Source organism: Orcinus orca, chromosome 14, assembly GCF_937001465.1.
Source record: "Orcinus orca chromosome 14, mOrcOrc1.1, whole genome shotgun sequence".
NCBI lineage: Eukaryota > Metazoa > Chordata > Mammalia > Artiodactyla > Delphinidae > Orcinus > Orcinus orca.
In genome coordinates this window covers 81,900,528-81,922,087 of record NC_064572.1, presented here as the reverse complement: position 1 = coordinate 81,922,087, position 21,560 = coordinate 81,900,528, and the positions used below count along the sequence as shown (strand labels likewise).

At 42.2% G+C, this 21,560-nt stretch overlaps 1 protein-coding gene and 1 pseudogene across 1 annotated transcript in view; one reads left to right on the top strand and one right to left on the bottom strand.

Annotated features, from left to right (window-relative positions):
- Positions 1–21,560, bottom strand: part of PSTK (phosphoseryl-tRNA kinase) — a 329,297-nt gene that overhangs the window by 85,301 nt on the left and 222,436 nt on the right. The gene's annotated exons all lie outside the window — the stretch shown is intronic.
- On the top strand, positions 1,926–3,574 carry LOC101288630 (60S ribosomal export protein NMD3-like; annotated as a pseudogene).

The following is a 21,560-nucleotide window of genomic DNA, read 5'->3' as shown; positions in this document are numbered from 1 at the left end:
TTATATATATTTAACAATTTTTTTTAAAAAGCATTACGGGGACTTCCCTGGTGGCACAGTGGTTAAGAATCCTCCTGCCAATGCAGGGGACAGGGGTTCGAACCCTGGTCTAGGAAGATCCCACATGCCACGGAACAACTAAGCCCATGCGCCACAACTACTGATCCCATGTGCTGCAACTACTGAAGCCTGCTCACCTAGAGCCCGTGCTCTGCAACAAGAGAAGCCACCACAATGAGAAGAACCCGCACCACGACGAACAGCAGCCTTCGCTCACCGCCACTAGAGAAAGACCGTGCACAGCAGTGAAGTCCCAATGCAGCCAAAAATTTAAATTTAAATTTAAAAATTTAAAAAAACTTTAAAAAGTTAAAAATAATTAAAAGCATTTTGTGCAAAGTTTTATGGAGAACTTCATAATGAGAGACTTAGCTGCTACCACCTGAACCCTGATCAATCTTAGTATCAATAAAACCATGGGACACCAGATATTTCTGTGCCTCTTGATGTGATGCAATCAGTACACAGAAACATCTCTGAAGTGTTACTACACAAAAAGTCCTGAATTTCAAATAGTCACTGAATTTAAACACACGTTTATAATACCTCAGGGAATAAAAGAACAAATTATAGGACACCAAGTAAAAGAACATGCAAAATCCAGGCCATAGGGCATTTTATGTTTTCTTCAAAATATAACTGTGATATGCAAACCACATTTGGCCACTTATTCAAACAAACCATCTGTAAAAAGATTTTGGGGACAACTGGAGAAATTTAAGTATGGAAAGGATATGTGATCATATTAAGAAATTATTGCTCATTTTGTTTGCTGATAATGGCATAGTGGTTATATTAAGGGGAAAATTTTCTTGTCGGCTAAGTATTTCTAAGTGGTGAGACATGACATCTGGGATTTTCTATAAAATATTCCATAATAATAATAACAATAGTAATAATAGTAATAATGAGAGGGTTAGATGAAATAACATTGCCAAAATGTTATTGTTACTGCTGGCTATGTGTAATGTTTTAATGATCTCATAGTTTAAAAGAAGGATAAAATACTGAGAAACTTTGTTATTTGTTAATAGAAGTATGCATGTTAAAATGTTAAAGGTACCCACTAAACAAACAGAAATAACCCATATCACTTCCAAATCTTGATGAATCCAATGAGGGGTAGTTAGGGGAAGTACTCAGAAGTAAACCCAGGTAAACCAAAATCTCAGGGAACTGGGAAGGGATTGTCCTATGTACAAAGCGCGATAAAATTATCATTCCACAAGTCAAGAAATAATTCACAAAGAACTGAGCAGGCCCTTTCTCTGATGGTGACTCTCTAGCCGTGGGTCATGAGGGGCCCCTGAAATCGTGGATTAGAAGTTTGTGCTTACACTAAAATCAGCATGTCCCAATCAGTCACTAATGGACCCCTGCCTGCCAGAGACAGCCCAGAGCTCCCAGCTGGACTTGGCCAAATCATGGTCAGGCATGTTCTGACACCCAAAGTACTTCTCCCTTATGGGTTGTACATATGGTGACCCATATGGCAACTCTACAGCTTCAGTCTTACTATCTTCACTTCACAGAGGAGAAAACTGAGGCATAATGTGGGACAGCGTTTGTCCACGGTGACACAGCTAGGAGGTGGTGAAGTTAGAATTCATCTGATTGAGCAGTCAAAAGAGTACGAATGGATGTTGAGAAGCCCAGGTCTGTCCAATAAACCCAACCCTGAAAGTGAGAGCTTAATAGTGAGAAAGAAAACGGAGTGACGAGACTGTAAGGGCTTCTATATTTGGGCCGCACGAGCCTGTGTGGAATAGGAATGGTGCTTTGCTGGTGCAAATTACAAAATAAGAACTGGGCAATAGGAACTAGTCCTGCCGCGGTTTTTCAGCACATCTGGGTCTGGCCCAGAGGCGCTAAGATATACAGAAAAATGGAGTATGTGACAGAACCCGTGAAGCACACACCTGGACACATCTTGTGCTGCAACCGTGGTGCCCCGATTAGTCCAAATCCTGCCAGTATTTGTGTGGCTTGTCTGCGAAGTAAAGTAGATATCAGCCAAGGCATTCCGAAACAAGTCTCTCTATCTTTCTGCAAACAATGTCAAAGATATTTCCAGCCACCAGGAACTTGGGCACAATGTGCCTTAGAATCCAAGGAACTTCTTGCTTTGTGTTTGAAAATATTCAAAGCCCCTCTGAGTAACGTATGTCTTGTAGATGCAAGCTTTGTTTGGACTGAGCCCCGTTCTAAGAGACTTAAAGTTAAACTAACTCTTCAGAAAGAGGTGATGAATGGTGCTATCCTTCAGCAAGTGTTTGTGGTGGATTATGTTGTTCAGGCCCAGATGTGTGGAGATTGCCATAGAGTGGAAGCTAAGGATTTCTGGAAGGCTGTGGTTCAAGTCAGGCAAAAGACTTTGCACAAAAGAACTTTCTACTGTCTAGAACAGCTGATTTTGAAATATGGCATGCACCGGAATACACTTCGTATCAAAGAGATTCATGATGGGCTGGATTTCTATTATTCCTCAAAACAACATGCTCAGAAGATGGTAGAATTTCTTCAGTGTACTGTTCCCACTAGATACAAAGCCTCACAGAGACTGATCTCTCAGGATATCCATAGTAACACATACAATTACAAAAGCACCTTTTCTGTGGAAATTGTTCCAATATGCAAGGATAATGTTGTTTGTCTGTCTGCAAAACTGGCACAAATCCTGGGAAACATGAACCAGATTTGTGTGTGTATTCGAGTAACCAGCGTCATCCATCTCATAGATCCAAATACCCTACAAGTTGCAGATATTGATGGGAACGCTTTCTGGAGTCACCCTTTCAATAGTTTCTGCCACATCCCAAACAGCTAGAGGAGTTTATTGTTATGGAATGCAGCATAGTCCGAGATCTAAAACGCACTGCAGGTGCTGGAATGGTATCATAAAAGCATACCCTCGGGGAAGTCTGGGTACAGAAAACATCTGAAATGAGTACAGATAAACAGTATTTTTGACGCACTCATTTGGGACATCTTCTGAATCCTGGAGACCTGGTGTTGGGGTTTGATCTGGCCAACTGTAACTTAAATGATGAGCGTATCAACAAAATGAAATCAGATAGAGTCCTAGATGTGGTGCTAATCAAGAAGAGCTATGACCGTACCAAACGTCAGTGTCTTAGAAACTGGAAACTGAAAGAGCTTGCAAGAGATAGAGAAAACATGGATACAGATGATGAAAGGCAATACCCAGATTTCCTTGAAGATCTGGAAGATGAGGCAATTATAAAAAGTGTGAATATTTATAGAGATTCAACGATTCCTGTGGAAAGTGACACAGATGATGAAGGAGCACCTCGAATTAGTCTGGCTGAGATGCTTGAAGACCTTCACATTTCCCCAAGATGCTACTGGTGAAGAAGGTGAATCGATGATGACCTAATGAGATCATGTTGTAGATGGTTTCCACATCCATAGGCTCAGAATGTTGGACAAAATAATTTTACTGTCTATTCTGTCTATGCCTTCATATTGAGAGAAGAGAAATGTAGTTTTAAACCTGAATAAATATGACTATTTTGATTGCTCACTCGAAGCACTGAAAAAGGTTGATGGTTTGGAAGTTTTAGATTAAAAAATATTATGCAGAATGTAATTATTACTGATATTTATTTACATATGGAATTTTATCGGCTTGCTTTTTTATGAGGCACTAGTATTTTCACATACTATAGCTCTGGGTTTAAAAGCTCACAAGTTGTGATTCCTGGGAGGTTACCTAAATCTTCAAGCAGAAAACAAGCTTTTAGATTCTTTTTATATTGATAGCTTTAGTAGAAGAGCATATGAAGAATCATTTTTCATATGAACTTGCCGTGCACTTAGTCCAATTTAGATCATTTTTATGTCCTTGGGATAGAAACCTTAGGGTTCAGTTTATCATTGGATATTCACTAGGAAAGTTACCTTTTTTATTCGTAATATTTTCATCTTCAAAAGCTGTTAAGCTGGGGAGTATCTTAATTTTCATTGCAGAAGAAAGTATATTTAAAATATTTGTAGATTTGTAGCAAACAGTATTTAAAGGTTAAATAACAATTTGTACCTTTGTCATTTTAGCTTGTGCCAGCAGCTTAGTGAAGTAGCTGTTTATGTCATAAAAATGTCTTCCTATCACTTCAGGGATTTTGCTTTTAAATTTTTGGTTTACAAATTGAGAAGGAATTCTCTCTTTATAAGTTTCTATCACTGAACACATCACCATCAAAAAGAATATTAGAATCCAGCATATAGATGATGAAGTAATAAAAGTGATCTTCATGCTTTATAAAACCATGAATCAGATTTGAATGAGGAATGCCTTCCGCATCCTTGAAGGAAAAGCATTGGCTTGGGTTTTAAAGTGTTCTGAAAATGAAGTATTAAGAACCTATTTCTGTAAGCAAGATCAGACTTACTAAGCATGCCAGAACTAAGAGCTAATTCATAAATCCTATATATACCACTAAATAAGGAAATTAAGTAAGTACTGAATGGAACATTTTCCTTTTTTTAAGATCAGACTCCCTAATTCTGAAGTTTCGAATAAAGGCCTGTGCTTTCTAAAGTGAAAAAAATGAACAAAGAGGCATGGTGGAGGTGGTGCAATTTGAGTTTATAATATCAAAACTGTAGAGTATTTTGTTGTTTCACAAGTTCTCCTGACCACGTAGAGATGGGGAAACTTCAATACCCAGACATGTGCTGGATGCCTACATAGTTGCTTCAATTCATTCTCAGAAGAAGATGGGATAAAAGTTATGAACTATATATATATATATACTTTATATATATATAAAACACTATTCTGGATAATCATCTGATTAAGAAGCTGTAGGCAAAATTCTTACATTGGAAGGGACAGTAATTTTTAGGCACTGATGCCAGGAAATATCTGGGAGTTGGGACTTTTTAATGGGACCAACCATCCCAATTTGCCTGAGAGTCAGTGGGTTCCAGGCAATTGAGGACGAACTGGTTGCCCTACTGGTGGCCTTGACTTCAAATGCATAATACAACTGACTCTGTCAGACAATATTTGATGTGAATACAACACAAACTTAGGAATGAAACTAAAACCCATTTCCACCAAACACACGTGCCCACCTCTGCAGAGAGAATTCTGGGATGAATGATATTTTAAAAGTATAACGAATGAGTCACTCTTGAAATTGAGGTCTTCCCCAAACACTGGGTTGGAGCCTCCCAGTGTCCCCAAGGATTATTTTTAATGGAAGAAAACTTCCGGAATTTAAAGTCAGGCTTAACGTACCACTTTCACTTTGCTTCCCTGATCATGCTTATAATTGAGAAAAACTTTACAGAAGGATTGGCAATTTAAATCCCTATACTCACTGGTCCTTCCCATGAATTAAGACCAAGCCTTAGCAAATGTGCTGAGTGAGGAGGAACAATTACCAAGTTCATGGCTCCAGGTTCTGTTCACTCTGATATTGTCCAGGATAATCATTTATTTCCTGCTGCCTCTAAGTTTTATGAAGCTGTTCAGAAAAGTTTCAGCCATGCTTTATGGCTGTGTGAACTGCCGGTGTATCCATTTCACAACTTGATTCATTCTGATTAAATTGTTCGACTGTTAATGAGTTTTAGATTGCAGGATGGAGAGGCAAACAATTCAGAACATTAAGGCAGTAAAATATCTTAATATTTCACAAGTTCGCTCTGAAAACATAAAACAGAAGGCTCATTTCTGGAAGGAGAGACTGTAATAATTACCCTCTGTAAAAATAAATGTGCTGGCTCCCTATACATTATCCAGGCATCTGTGTAGGCACACTCACATGTAGGGAGCCAGATGGTACATGGAAATCTCACAAATATTCATAGAAATTCTGATATTTTCAAGCCAATTGCAACAGACGAGATAACCATTTGGACATATTATTCCAAAGAATTTCTGGGGCTAGACAAAAAATTGATTCCTACTCAGCTCACTTCACAGTCTGATGAGTTTTGCGATCTGAAGGCAATGATGCGGGGTGAGGTGCTGAAGGGTCTCAGGTACCAAGGGCTTCGGAGACGGATGGGAATTATGAATCTGGTGACCAAATACTGCTCTTCAAGCAGTTCAATACCCCTCCCTCTCCCTCCTCGCACCTCCTGTGGGTTCCTGGCCCACCATCTGCTTCTCCTGTGATGGGGTATTGGCTTTGACGGTAACTGAGTAAAGATGCAGGCACTGGCCTCCCCCTTTGAACATTTTTCCTTGGAACTGCCCCCTTCTGGTGACGGCCCCCTTCTGGTGACTGCCTCCCACACCCCACCGGGAGAATAAACGTGTAGCAGGTAGAGGCTACCAAAATGCTGAGGGTAGTGAGGCCTTGCCTTGGTCGCTTAAGCTCCGGAAAATTCAATTGTTTCATTTGTGAAATGGAAATTAAAACATATTATCAGCCTAAAGGCAAAAGCTCAAATGGATTTCTTCATTCCTTCCAGCCCAGAAGCCACACCTGTAATATACACAAGACCTCATTTCAAACCAACTTTTGAGTGGAGCAGCTCTTCAAACTCAGGAAGAGAAGAGGAATTTGCATTTGGCCATGAAGACTCAAAAGGTCTTTGCACACATTTCTTAAGGGAAGGACATTTAGGAATCTGGAAAAGCTTATGCCATATAATCACAGAATGTGAGGAGGAGGGCATCTCTGAGGCTGGCAAGGCCAAGGGTACCATTTTGCAGATGAGAAAACTGAGGCCAGAGACATCAAATGAGTCACCTGAATCTGGGACTAGCCAAGACAGATGCACCATTAAAGAACAGCTGTTGAGAGATGCAGCTCATAGCCAGATGCTCAGCCAGAGTGTTCCAGCTTCATGCAGTCCCCGCTGATCAGGTGGGCATTATTAAGAGCATTTGACACGTGAGGAATATTAATGGATTACTTCCTTTAAGCCACAATCCTGGGAAAGGGCAGAACTGAGACTAGAACTCAGGTTTTCTGGCCTCAGAGACAAGGCTTACTCTGCTCTGCGTCATCTTATGGAGAGAAAACTGTGAATGAATTTGTGCAAAGGAGGGTGTGAAGTGAAGAATATGCAGACGAAGACACCTCGGTGCATTCAGGTTTTGTTTCCATCACCACAGTCATTTGGGGCTGGTGGGACTCTACCCCTGTATTTCCCCTTCTTAAGACTCCCCCTATTCCATCCCCAAAGAAAAAAACCCTAATTGACATGAGTTTTTAAATTAAATTAACATAAATCAATGTTGTGTTAAGAATTTGAAAGGTCTGTAAACTTAAAGTTAAATAAATTATAGTTAAAACAAAGCTTAAAAAGGAAAAAGAATTTGAAAGGTCTGGAAACACCCTGAGTTTGCCCAAACCAGCTTTGGAAGTGGTGATATACAGCAGTGAAAGGCAGAGCAACTATTGGGTGAACTGCCATGGAGTCAGCGGCCAGGCCCCCAAATCCGAATTGGGACCCGAGTTACTGGGGTCTGCCCGCCAGCCTCCCGCATGCCGCAAAATGGCAACTGTGCACCTTGCTATGTTCTCTACCGCCTCTCCATCAGCTGCAGCCTTAGATGTGCACCAACTGCATTTCATCCGTCACAAGTCCTCTTTGAGATATTTTCATTGTCTCTAGAAGGGACCTCAAATGCTTTTTAAAATCATGCTAACTGCCCAACACTCCGTAATGCATAATATTGCACTACCTTGCGTTACATCAAATCTATAACACCACAACCTTTGTCGCCATCTGTCCTGCCCTGAATTCTCAAGCATTCTTGGCCTTTGGGTTCAAAGTCATCTGACCCATGGTGGCCTACAGCTCCCGGCATGCCATGCCCAACCACAGAATTCTCCCCCTGGCGGCATCCAAGATGGCAGACCGGGCAGCTTCAGAGATGTCTCAGGGACTGGGCTTTCAAAGGGACATCTCAGTTAAGAAAATACGAATAACAACAAACCAAGCTAAGGACTGTATATAATTGTAGGTACGCATTTCACCATAAATAAACAGTAAAATAAAGAAGTAAAATGGTTATGAGATACGTTCCCTTCATGCAGCGTCTGTGTGCTCCTGGAAATCTTTTTTTTTTTCTTATTCCAGTAAAGTACAAGATATCTCAATAGCAACATAAACACCGTATTATCTACTAGTTACTATAGCAACTGCTATTCATGTAATTTGCTCATGCCTAAATTAAAGCTGCCTAGGGTAGCTTTAACTTGCATCTCTCACATATGACTTTTTTGTTAGTGTTTTTCTTTAATGAGAATTGTGTCTCTCAAATTGTAGGCAGCATGCTGTACCACTCTACCTTACTTGGAGCTGACTTTTGCCATTACCTGACTTTGTTTCTCCTATTACTTTTAGGTATTCATCAAAGAGAGAACATGCTCTCTTAATGGTATATATATTCCGTGAGAGTGGAGGAGGGGGTATGTAGGAGAAACAAGTTTTTCATCCGAAAAGAACATAAGCATCTGCCCCGCAATGAACTTCACTGCTCTTGAACTCGTCAATTCTTTTCTACCTCTTCATTCAACACAATGCTAAAGGCATAACCTGAAAAAGGGTGTGATGAGAAGAGGTACTGAGATCCACTAAAGGAAAAAGCACAATAGTTAATCATCTCTTCTCTGGCATCCTTCCTACAAAATAAACAAGTTGAGAAGTTCTTCAATTTTTGTGACTGTAAGCAATGTGGTGGATTAATATTCCTAAATGCTAGCACTGAATAAATGAATTCATTGTTAAGAAAGTTCTGGATGAGCCAGTAGCCAAGTACCATTAATTTCATTATTTAGCCTTGTTTGTGTCTGCTCTGGGATACAGTTGGGAGAGGAACATTGCCATGAAGAAACCCATTAAATACACCTACCTTTGTAAAATAATGCATTTCAAACTAAAGATTGACTATGCTTTTCTTAACCCAAAATTCTCAGTGGCCCTACCGAGATATACAATAAGTTTCTCAGAAATCACATTGGCACATAGCTGCTAAAAACTCTTCAGTGAATGTTTAAAGAAGATACATCCACCTGGATGGATTCCTTAGAAGAGCCATTGGGATCACTGTCCGCCATGGTCACCCTCAGGACAGACAGACAGTGAAAGTCTCTAAATGTCCCTTTGCAGGGCTTCAAAGAGCTCTGGATTCAGGTGCAGGAAACCTGTCTTTAATATTTTCGTTACTGCTCCCGATGCATTTCCAGTGTGGTTAATTCACACGCAGCATTTCACTCAATGGTATCCTCTTTGCAAATACTGTTTCCTGTTCTTTCTTTCTTTTTTCCTGTCAATCTTCATCTAAATCTGAGCGCATTTTGTGCTGGTTATTCGCAGCAGTGTGGAAGCTTGGAAACATGGTCACAAAAGTACCACGTGCCTCTGGTCTGCAGCAAGCCTTTCTATTTGCTGGTTTAATCCTCCAGACTTCAGCCATTTCCCATCTGGTCCTTCACATCATCTCGGGCTAATCCGTCAAGCATTTTAGACAGCCAAGCCAATCTCCAGTTGCTGAGGACTTTCCCACAAGCACCGTGTCTGTTAATAAGATTTTCATTTGGAAAGATGCCAGGGCGTCCATGTTTTCTATCATAAATAAATACTATGATTTAATAGCTTCAGGTTTTGTTTAATGTTAACGCCAACTATTTAAGAAAAAAAAAAAAAGATCCTCAAATGCCTGGCCCGACAGTGAAATGCCCCACTGACAGCTATTTGCAAGGGTAATGTTGTGGAAAACAACATCCATCTTGGAAACAGGTTCATTAGCCCCATCTAGCTGACCTCTCCACATAATGTTGTCAAATGTGACGGGCTTCAGATTATTGGGAATATGGAGATCAATAAATATGCAACACCGGCGCTTAGAATGCTTCTGGCATTGGAGCCATACAAATGCCATCTAACATGGCTCAGAGTCGCTGTCATCTGTCACACCAGCTAGTAAATAGACAAGCTTAAGGGGAAGGCTGTCCGTAATGGTAAAATATATGGGTGAAGATGAATTAGACAGGCAGTGTGTAGTCAGAGTTCTGATGCATGAAGGTTCCAAATGAAAAACCCTAGGCAAACACTCTGGAGCAGGCTGCCTTCTTAGGGGAATCGATGCAAATTCTTGCCGCATGGTCAAAAGCTGCTCCATGGTCCTGCTTCTGTGTTTTTTATGTCAGCCGCCAAGGGAGTTTTCTCTGCATCTGGGATGCTTGCTAGAAACGTGGAGTATCCTGAGCGCATTTCTGTGCACCATGAGGGAGCCAGATCACCCATTCCCCCCAAATACCTGTGCGTGTGAACCGCACGATGTCCTTCTGTGTGATAGCAGCCCAAGGCCAAAGAAAGTGCCTGCATTGTCCAATTACTTTAGCCTCAAATGCCTACAACTTTGGGTCTACAAGAAACAACCTGGTTGAACTGCTAAAGGAAACTTCCACCCCAGCTGGTGGACATCAAATTGCCCAGATAATCAGACCTTTGGGAACCACTTCTGTTGACAACGTCTCCATCGAGCCACCCCCTTCTAAGATCCCTACCTGCCGCCTGCCCAGTCGGCCGGAAGCCGACCGACACTGCCCAACATTTGTACCTATCACTACCTGAAGATCCCTTGCTCTGTCCTCAGTAGTGTTTTCCAGATTCCCCAGAACAGGCATCCCTGTTCATAAACCCTCTTCCCCCTCCAAAAAGTGCTTGAGTCCAACCACGTCCATCATTAAATTAAAGCAACTTAAAGAAAAGCAAATTCTTGAAACAGCAAGCACAGAGGATGTAAGCCACACGTATGCATATATCCAGACACCCAGCGCCGGAACAAACACGTTCCTCAAACCCGAGTAATGTCGATGACCAATGATGACCAGCATGCTTCCACCCCTCTATGTTTTAAGAAATGTCACTCTTCTCTATGGAAAGGAGAACAAACAAGAAGCATAAAGGTATTTTTGAAGTACACTGTTAGGAGGTACTTGGCTAGTAATTTGCAGCCTAGGTACACACCATACCTTTTAGCACGGCTATTTATCTCTCAGGGAGAATGCTGCCATACTTACGATAAAGGCTCTGTTGGACCTCTTCATCAATAGCAAACCTTTAAGCACAGCACATCTCATAAATAGGAGTTCCACTAACACAGACTTCAAAAGGATAGAACTTGATAATTCAAAAAGAGCTATATTAAGTGTTCCAGCAGTCCCTCCATAAAAGCTGTTGTATATTCCAAACGCCAGAGTCCTTCAAGCAACATGACAGGTCTATTAGAATAATGGCAGGGGAAAGCATAATTAGAAGTAATCATTGGCTGGAAAGGAGCTAGTTGTTTTTGTAGAGCAAAATGCCGCTCTGAGCCCCGTGGAAAATGCAGCCAGAGCAGCGGCAGCGAGAGCAGATAACCATCGAAAATAACCATGGCGCAAACCCTGCACTATTTATTTCTATTTATTAAGAACTCTTTGTATACCTTAATGTTTTCCTGGTGAAATCATCTTAATTTGAGCCCACATTTTCTTTGGATAAGATTATCATGTAATTGCTACTTACTGGCCACTGTTTTCTATACATTTGTTGGTCAAACAGTTAGGGTGTCTGTCTTTTCCAGCCTGACAGAGATCGTTCCGTCAACCAGGGGCTCCTGGTTGGCTCCATGGAGCCATATTGAATATACACCATATCCCAAAAGATGAAGAACGTTTGGCTAAGCATTAACTTTTTAATCCATAGATTAGTGACTCCAACTGTCAAAGGACTGGGCCATTTCCCCCTTAGAGGTGGCAAAGGAGGAGGCATCTGGGGGCTATTTCCCTACGGAAGGGACTGCATCCCACACCAGGAACCCCATTCACCTGGTGCCTTTTTTTATCCTCCTCCTTAACTTTAAAATTTAGAATTTCCAAAATGCAGGGAGAATAACACACCCCAGCTGAGCCTTGTCAACAAGCCCAGGAGGGAGTCAGGGCAGGAGTCGTTAGCTCTACTTTGCAGACATGAAAATTGAGGCTCAGGAAGGGAACGGGCTCCCTGGAGGTCCCACAGTGGACTTTCTCCGCATGCCATCGTCCTGCCCTGACAGAATGCTTGCTTTGCCCCTGGTTCTCCATCTCACTTACCCTGTGGGACGCGCCCATGAAGATAAAAGCCACATACCTGGTGCTGTTGTGCAGGCGCCAGCCGGGTCTCAGGACGGAAACAGGCCACCCGCTCAGCCTTCAGACCGCAGGGAGGACGGGGCAGAGGTTCACACCCAACATGGAAGGCAGCCTCGCTCTCTGCATAAAGAAAAATACAATCAAGTCAGATTCACCCGGGTCTTGGCATCATTCACTTACCTAACATTTATTGATCTATAGGCAGGGTACCAGGAGTGAAGGGAGGTGGCAGAGGAAGGGAGTAGAGAATGGGAGAAATAGAATGAAATCTAATATTTAACCCAGATATGAGAAAAATGCACCTCTGACAACTCAACCTCAAAATAGTAGGTAGAGTCGACTTGGAGCACCCAGGACAGACAGGCAGCCAGTGAACCAGTGTTTCCAGGAAACACTGGAACTCCAGCACCTGCACCGACTTTCTAGCCTCCTGAATCTGAGCCACGGACTTAACCTCACTGAGCCTCAGTGTCTTCATCTGGAAAATGGGAGTAACAATACTGCCTGCCTCCAAGCGCTGTTGTAAGAGTAGATGATCCGTGTGACACCCCCAGTACAGTGCATGGCACACAGGAAGCGCTGATTAGGTGGCCCCCCTTCTGATACTCCATAGGAAGCCAGAGGAGGGAGTGACCCATGGACTCTGACTCTTAGGAAAGACCCCCTGGAGGTGGTAGGCGGCCAGCTGGCCCTCAAAGGGTAGAGGGCAGTTCTCCACAAAGCAGCACCCCAGGCCTTGTCATGGTGGTCCAGAAACTCAACTGGCCTCCTGCCAGGGGCTCATTTCTAACAAAAGCCTGATAGAGACCCTCAGGTTTGCTGATATGTTTGCTTCTCATTTAGACTCCTAGCAACACTGTGTGAGTCGGGACTTTAAAATCGTTTGGATTTCAACAGCATATCCCTGTCGGTTACAAAGTTGTAATTCACAACCCGGCTCCTCACCCACACTCAAAATATTCAAGCTTAAAATTAATTTGGTTTTGAGATATGACACCAGGATATCATCAAAACAAGGTTAGAAATCCCAGTCCAGTGACTATATTTAGAATTTAGGCTATAAAGGGATTTCAGCTGGACGAGAGCTGGATCTTCCCATCTTGTGCAATAAATTTCCAAAAATGCTTAGCAAGACTGTATCATACATCCAATGCACACGCCGCAGAGATAAGGCACTAAGAAAGAGGATGGTGATGATGGTGGTGGTGGTGGTGATATGATGGTGACCATGGTGACCACGCAAGAGGAGGAAAGGGCAGGCTCAGGGTTGGTTTTGAGAAAGGGATCCAGGTAGGCAAAGAACGCTGATCCATCAGTTCACATCAGGGTGAGTCATGAACGTGGGCCTGAGACCTGAGACAATGCGCTTTCCCAGCTTGTTCAGATTGAGGGGTTCAGGCTAGGCAAGCTGTGGATCTCCAAACCCAGAGATCTGTCAAAAGGATTTACCCTGGAGAAGATCATCGACCCCACCATAACAATTTCAGGCATATCTTGAGCTTGGAAAAGGTTCAAACAGCAGTTAATCCAAATAAGCAAGAATCTGTAACAACATTATTAATCCACACACCTCCTGTTTGACCGAACGCCACACGTGTCCCTGCCACTCGCTCCCTGGAAACTGGCACGGCACGTGTCCTGGCCCTCCCTTCCTTGGCCTCACAGTCAGGTTCGCAGGATGATTTCCGAAATCACCTCTTGAAGAAAAGTCTCATTACCCAGTGACATGTTGTAATCCCAACCAATGCTTCCAGAAAAGTTTCAATATCCATTACATTAGCTAACCTTAAAATTGAATACAAATCCATTTTAATCAATATGTTGTAATAAATAGATATTAAGGCACATGGCACTAATGTACAGGTAGACTAATTAAAGCGCCAGCATTTGCAGCACTCACATACCTCAATTTTCTCTACAAAATCCTTATTGAACCACTACCTTAAAAAAAAATAATTGCATTTGCAATTAGAAACACTGAAGTTACATTATCGATTTTCTGCTAAAAACCTTTTTAGTAAACAAGCACAAACTACATTCATTAAATGTAAGTGCTTGGAGCTATGGTGTGAAATTCAATTCAGCCATTATCATGAATTACACTGATTATTGCTGTAATTATTTTCTCTTGGATACAACCGCATTTCTGTCCCTTGCTAGTTCTGTTGGACATATAACCATGTTCATTTTATAGCTAATAATACTCATCTGTAGTCCCAGCAATTACTATCACTTATACAAATCATCAAGTTAAGCTCCGGGTACCTAGTAAGATTCAAAGAAATTAAGTAAAACATCCTTTTTTTTTACCCTTTAAATAACTAATAGCATTAGAGAACAAGGGAAATTACAGATGTTAACTGATTTATATTGCAAGCTTTAATCTCCTGTACTTGACTCATCAGTAATTTCTGCTGTCCTAAGCACACATTTTGAGAAGAAATCCACCAACAGACTTTTTTTTTTTTTAGAAATGAACAGTCGATGGATTGGATTATGGGTCTAAAGCATTCTCAGGAAGGAAAAAAGCCATGATCATTTGGTGTGTTCAAGAAAATAGATTCTGTATTTTAATCAGAGCAAAAAAAATGGCCTTGCATTGTATGTGTTTGTTTGTTTAGGTGTCTTATTAACTAATCAGATTCTTAAGAGAGAACACTCCACTTTAATTTTTCCTCCAGACGCAGCTGTAGCTTTCCACAGTTTTTAAAGTGAATCCTCTAGGCGAAATAGATGTTTTCAAAGACCTCCTTTTCTCCCCTGGGGTGAGGGCACTGCACAGACAGGGCCAGGGTAAATGCATCTGGGCATATTCCCTCAAAGTGAGTATGATCTCTGGGGCTTCTGGTGGGGAACCACCTGCATGGGAAAACTGGTGGGGAAGAAAGAGGGAAGTCAGAGAGTGTGATTTTTAAAAATGTGTACGTGCATCTGTATATAGCGATGGAAACGGCATATTTCATCGCAAGAGGATTTGCAGACTATGATCTCCGGGCTGGGGACAGAACCCTCACCCACCAACCCGAAAGACCCCTGTCCCACGTGCCAAGACCACGCTCCAGGGCCCTGACTTGAAGACCTCACTCACAAACAGCAGAATCACTTCTTCCCGTTAAGTTTAAGAGCGCTTTGGGAAATGGGCTTCCTGGGCCTCCATGCTAAGCACTCCTTAGCCACCCTATCATCCTGGATTTATCTTTGTACTGCCCTCCCCACTGGGCACTGGAGGGCCCAGCTCTGGGTGAGACCCTGGGGTGAGATGTAAATGAAGCAGAGACACCCAGGTGGGAGACCTCAACCCCAGCAGAAAAACGGGAGACACCTTCATTAGGGGCCTCACCATTTTCTCAATAAGCAATGTTTTTGATTCACATTTTATATACCTCGCTTTATTTTTTTAGAGGTGGAGGAGGGAGGTACATAGCTTATAGAAATTCACAAACAAAATTTTATCAATTAAGAGAGAAAAAGTTAAGTGGGGTGCGGTGTGGAGTGGAACTAGGTTCCTGCACCCCTCCAAATTGCTAGAAGCTGGCCGCAATTTTGGCTCAGAGCTTCCTGGTGGCCAAAGCAAGATGGAAAACACAATCTTATGGATATAAGATTCACTGTTAGCAAAAGAAGAAATGTAAATTTAAAAATAAGTAAAAATCTTTTAGTGTGAAAAGAAAAATATAAGCAAAATCTGATGTTAAGATTCAGAAACCAAGAATTAAAGGCACCTTTTTAAAAAATCAGATATTACTTCTTTCCTAGATTTTTTGGGTTTTTATGTAATATAAAACTCTGAAGAGCATCCGTTGAAATTCTGATGCTAATCTTCACTATATGGAGAATAAAAAAGCAAGAAAACAGGACAAAATCATATTGTCAACACATCTTAAAAGCTGAACAGGACTTCCCTGGTGGCGCAGTGTTTAAGAATCCGCCTCCTGGGCTTCCCTGGCGGCGCAGTGGTTGACAGTCCGCCTGCCGATGCAGGTGACACGGGTTCGTGCCCCGGTCCGGGAAGATCCCACATGCGGCTGAGCGGCTAGGCCCGTGAGCCATGGCCGCTGAGCCTGCGCGTCCGGAGCCTGTGCTCCGCAACGGGAGAGGCCACAACAGTGAGAGGCCGGTGTACCGCAAAAAAAAAAAAAAAAAAAAAAACCCACCTCCTGATGCAGGGGACACGGGTTCGACCCCTGGTCTGGGAAGATCCCACATGCCGCGGAACAACTAAGGCCGTGGGTCACAAGTGCTGAGCCTGCACTCTAGAGCCTGCGTGCCACAACTACTGAGCCCACATGCCACAACTACTGAAGCCCGCGTGCCCTAGAGCCCATGCTCCGCAAAAAGAGAAGCCACAGCAATGAGAAGCCCGCGCACCGCAATGAAGAGTAGCCCCCGCTCGCCACAACTAGAGAAAGCCCGCATGCAGCAATGAAGACCCAATGCAGCAAAAATAAACAAATAAATTTATTTTTAAAAAAAAAGCTGAACAGCTAGCTGTAAGACAGTATGTTTAACCACATTTAAAAACTCTAGGGCTTCCCTGATGGCGCAACGGTTGAGAGTCCGCCTGCCGATGCAGGGGACACGGGTTCGTGCCCCAGTCCAGGAAGATCCCACATGCCACGGAGCAGCTAGGCCCGTGAGCCGTGGCCGCTGAGCCTGCGCGTCCGGAGCCTGTGCTCCGCAATGGGAGAGACCACAACGGTGAGAGGCCCGCGTACCGCAAAAAAAAAAAACCCTCTAAATTAGCTGATTTACGTCATCGTTTTGAGATCATCAGAATTTTCCCAAAGGTGCTAAATGAATTTTCTGACCATCGTTGGCCATTTAAAGTATTAAATGATATCATGCATTCAGTGTAAAGAAGTCACTTTGCTATTCTAAAAGAAGTATTTAAGGATCTTTTTTTAAGGAATAACTTTTGCTTCTTCTACTATCTGCGAAATTACCAGCAATAATTGAATATAGTTTTGAAATGTTCAGAACTTAGAATTCTCAGCACCCTCCTTGTAACTATTTTAAATAAATAGGCTTTGCTTTTTTTTTTTTAACCAATGTGATTGGGAGTTATGATATACAAATATCAAAGGAACCAGTAAAAAGAAGAGACAAGTGCCACTCTAAAACCAAGCAGAAGCACGTACTCTTGACTTGCACCCCCAGGGAAGAAAAGATTTTTAAAATGTTAACAATTTGGCTATATCTGGTTGTCTGTCTGGCTTGGGTGCTTCCTGTGGAATCACATTAAAGAATTCAATAGGCAGGCTTGAAAATTCAGAAAAGGGAAAATTAAATTCCTAGAGATAGTCAAGAATATCGTATTCATAAGGAGCCTTTTCCGCAGGAGCTTGGAAACATGTAATATAACCTTCAAAGTAAAAACGGTTTGTTGCATTAGTTCTGCTTAGCTGACCATGAATACTAATTGCAGGAAGAATTAACTGTGCCCAGTACCTGGGGGCAGGAACACACAAAAGTGACCGGGGAAGGCAAACAATGGAAAAGGTAAAAATGAACATCCACACCCCCATTCAACTCAACATGATCTGCAGCAAAACCCTAAATTACAATGAAGCCAGTATCTGCCTCTTGCCCCTCAGAGATTAGAAGAAAAAAGAGAGGCGGCTGCAGAGAGATTGGGTTTTGGGGGTAAAAATAATCCATGCTTTTGCTCTCATTTCTCTTATTCAACCTTTCTTCTTTGCCCAGTTGTGGCAATTCCTCCACAGGGTCAGGAACTTTATTCTCTGGGTCAAGTGTCCCATTTTGCAGGGTATCACCACGTGAGAAACAACTGGTTGGTGGAAAGAAGGCTTTGGGGTAAGGATGGGCTTGAATATGAATTTCAGCTCTGTAATTTACTAGCTGTGTGAACTTAAGCAAGTCACTAAACCTCTCTGGGCCTCAGTTTCCTCATCTGTAAAATGGGAACAATAGTGCCCAGATCACAGAATTCTGAAGATAAAATGAGAAAATATTTGTCAAGTGTCTGGTACATGAGAAATCCTGAACGCTACCCTCTGAATATTTCCCACAGACACAGAAGCTGCTAGAAATTCTTGCAACACACTCAGTATCCCTGCCCCTTCCTGGAAAGAAGAGCCTCTACCCCACCCCCAACCAGAGCTGATTGGCCAAATAAGAGCACCTGACATAGGCTCAACCAACCAGATCCTCTCTCCCTGGAATGTGAAATTGGGCCTGAGGTTGTTGTTAGGGGCGGGAGCTGTGTGGTGGGCACTGGTGCTTTATGTCATGCACTAAAGTGAGAAAAAGTCAGTGTGTCCTCATATATATCAGATCCAAGAGCTGATTATTAAATCATAGGGAGTTTTTCAAGCCAAAATTGTTAATACAACCATTATTAAAAATTAAATTATATAAACTTATGTGTAAATAAATTATGTTAACTACAAAGGTAATGAATACTCATACTTCCTAATTATTTCCTATTATTTTATATTATGATGAATTTACATTTTATTTTATCTATGCTCTTGAGATTACTTACATCCATGTATCTTTACAGTGGAAACATTATACAATGGTGTGCTCCTGGGCACCTCTGCCCAGCCCCACCTTCATGTCGGCAGATTTGAATCAGCCACAATGGGAGTATTTACACCATGGAGGTTGGAAAACACTCCAAATCAAGGCGTTTTTCCCTCCAGAAAAGCTGGTTGTTAGACATTTACCAGAACAGCTATGGAGAAAACTTCTAAGTAGACGGGGAAAAAGTGAGGCAGTGGCTACAGGGAGCAGAGACAGAAGATGTGGAGAGAGTACAGCAAGTTTTCCGATTCCCAAGCCCACTCCTTTCCAGAGGTCGAGCTGCACTGATCTCAGGTTCCAACAAAACACACACACCCTCCACACACACACAGACCCATAGCCTTATGGTAAATTCCTTTGTTAGGCTGAAACTAGCCCATGTTGGTTTCTGCATTCCAGTCTTAACCCATGAACGGGACATAAAATCAATGAGAACATTGCATTCTCTCTTTTGGGGTCATTTTAATCTATTCTTAGCTAAGCATAATAATAAAGCCCCTATCACTGGTCAGCCATTGTTGAGATTTATTTTCAAATCTCTGTATAACATGCCATGTATCCTGGAGATATTCCTGCTACTTCTTGCTCATCACCAAGAGCAATGGTGCATGAGTCTCGACTGGATCCCACAGGCCCTCTCGGACTCCCCAGCAGTGCTTGGTGCTGCTCAGACTGACTTTTATGTAACTCCTCCAAGCTGTGCGTTAACTACTGTGACACTGCACCAATGATCCAATTAGGCCTTAAATGTTTACTTAAGAAAAGGCTCTGTTCATCAAAAAGACTGGGTGGCTGGTGGGCAACTAGAACATTTGGTGTACTAAGTGATCCGAGAGCTGGCTTTTCACATAGCAGACAGGCCAATTAGATTTTCCAGGAAGATAAAATTGCTTTTAATCTTGAAATTTCCTTCAAAGAAGCAGAAACTCCAACTGCTTGCTTGTTTTCCCCTTTTCTGCCTCCCTCCCACTTCCTCCACACCTCTCTTTGATAAATTTTCTTTCTTTTTAATAATGGTTTCCTGTCCAGTGAAGTCTGCATCCTCTTCAAATCTGTTGGTGATCGAGGTATTGAAATGGCAGATGCTCCCTAAACGGAAAAGAAAGGGTAATGACAGAAACGCATTCAGAGTGGTTCTCTGCACTGCGTTTGGCAGGTGAGATATCCTGGTGTCTGCACAGAAAAGTAAACTTGAACACAAACAGCCCATGAAGTACATGTGGTGATTTAAAAATTTATTGCCAGCTCTCACACATCTCCCACCATTAACTAACGCCTTCTGAGAATCAAGGTGATGGCTAAAATGTTCATCTCAGCAGCTGTCAAGTTCAGCTTCCTATCTCACCAAAATCCTAAACATATTCAAATTGCCATTTGCACATATGCCTGAATCAGGGCTTGGAAAACAAGTTATTTAACCTGCCATCTAATCTATCCAATAATCTGAAAACAGGTTGGTCCACATGGAAATTGTACATAAATATTTGAATTCATAGATGACAGTCCATTTCTCAAGAGTCATGAGGAGGACCACAGTTAAAAACATCTATTCAAAAGCTCACTTCTTCCCTTCAAGGCTTATCATTACTCACATATGTTTTCTATCCCGCTGTAATTTAGGTTTTTCTTTATGACAAGGGTCAGCAAACCAGCCATAGCGTGAATCTGGCCTGTCACCTATTTTTGTCTGTCCTGAGAGCTCAGAATGGTTTTCAGTTTTACATTTTTTAAAGCTTTTTAAAAATCAAAAGAGAGTTTATCACATATGAAAATGTTATGAAATTCGAATGGGACGCCAGGGGACCCATTAACATTTGGTGAACAAATGCATGGATTATCAGGAAATGTGTGTTGACGGCAATTGAGCTGGAGTAGATTTGTCTCCACCAGTAAGCCACCGGGTAATACGTATGACCTTCCTGTGCCCAAGCAGAAAAGCAAGAGAGCCTGGCCCCACCCTCAAGGTGCAGAGATCAACACACTCGAAAAGAATTAGTAAAGAGTAAAAGTAAATGACGTAAAGAATTCCTTACCACTCCCTACGTATGACCCCTCTGTTCCTTGTATGTCCACCCATCACAGCTCCTGTTGCTGTGGGGAGGCATTTATCTGTCTCCTGGGCTGGAAATAGTCATTCCTTTAGAGACCACTAGCTAGGAAACAGTGCCAAGTACTTCACACACAACACTTCTTTTAATCCTCACAGAGAACCTGTGAGGTAAGAGCTTTCATTATCCCTGTTTTGAGAATAAGGAAACTGAAGCACAGAGAGGTTCAGTAACTTGCCTAAGGTCACAAAGTAAGTAGCAGAGGCAGGATTCAGACTTTCTGAGAGTCTGGCTTCAGAGCCTGAGACATGGAATGTTACATTATAATGTAGCCATTTATATGGCGAGTGCTTTTGAAGCTGGTTCATGTCTTGGTCACCTTTGTATCATCAGAGCCTGGAAAATACCAGCATTCCTCATAGACGTTGCAGGTTTGGTTCCCGACCACCGCAATAAAGCAAATATCACAATAAAGTGAGTCACACAACTTTTTTGGTTTCCCAGTGCACAAAAGTTATGTTTACACTATTAAATGTGCAACAGCATTATGTCTAAAAAAGCAATGTACGTATCTTCATTAAAAAATATACTTTATTGCTGAATAATGCAAACCATCATCTGAGCCTTCAGCGAGTCGTAAACTTTCTGCTGGTGGAGGGTCTTACCTCGATGCTGACGGCTGCTGACTGACCAGCGTGGTGGCCACTGAAGGCTGGGGGGCTGTGACAGTTTCTTAAACTAAGACAACAGTGAGGTTTGCTGCATCTCTTGACGCATCCTTTCAGGAACGATGTCT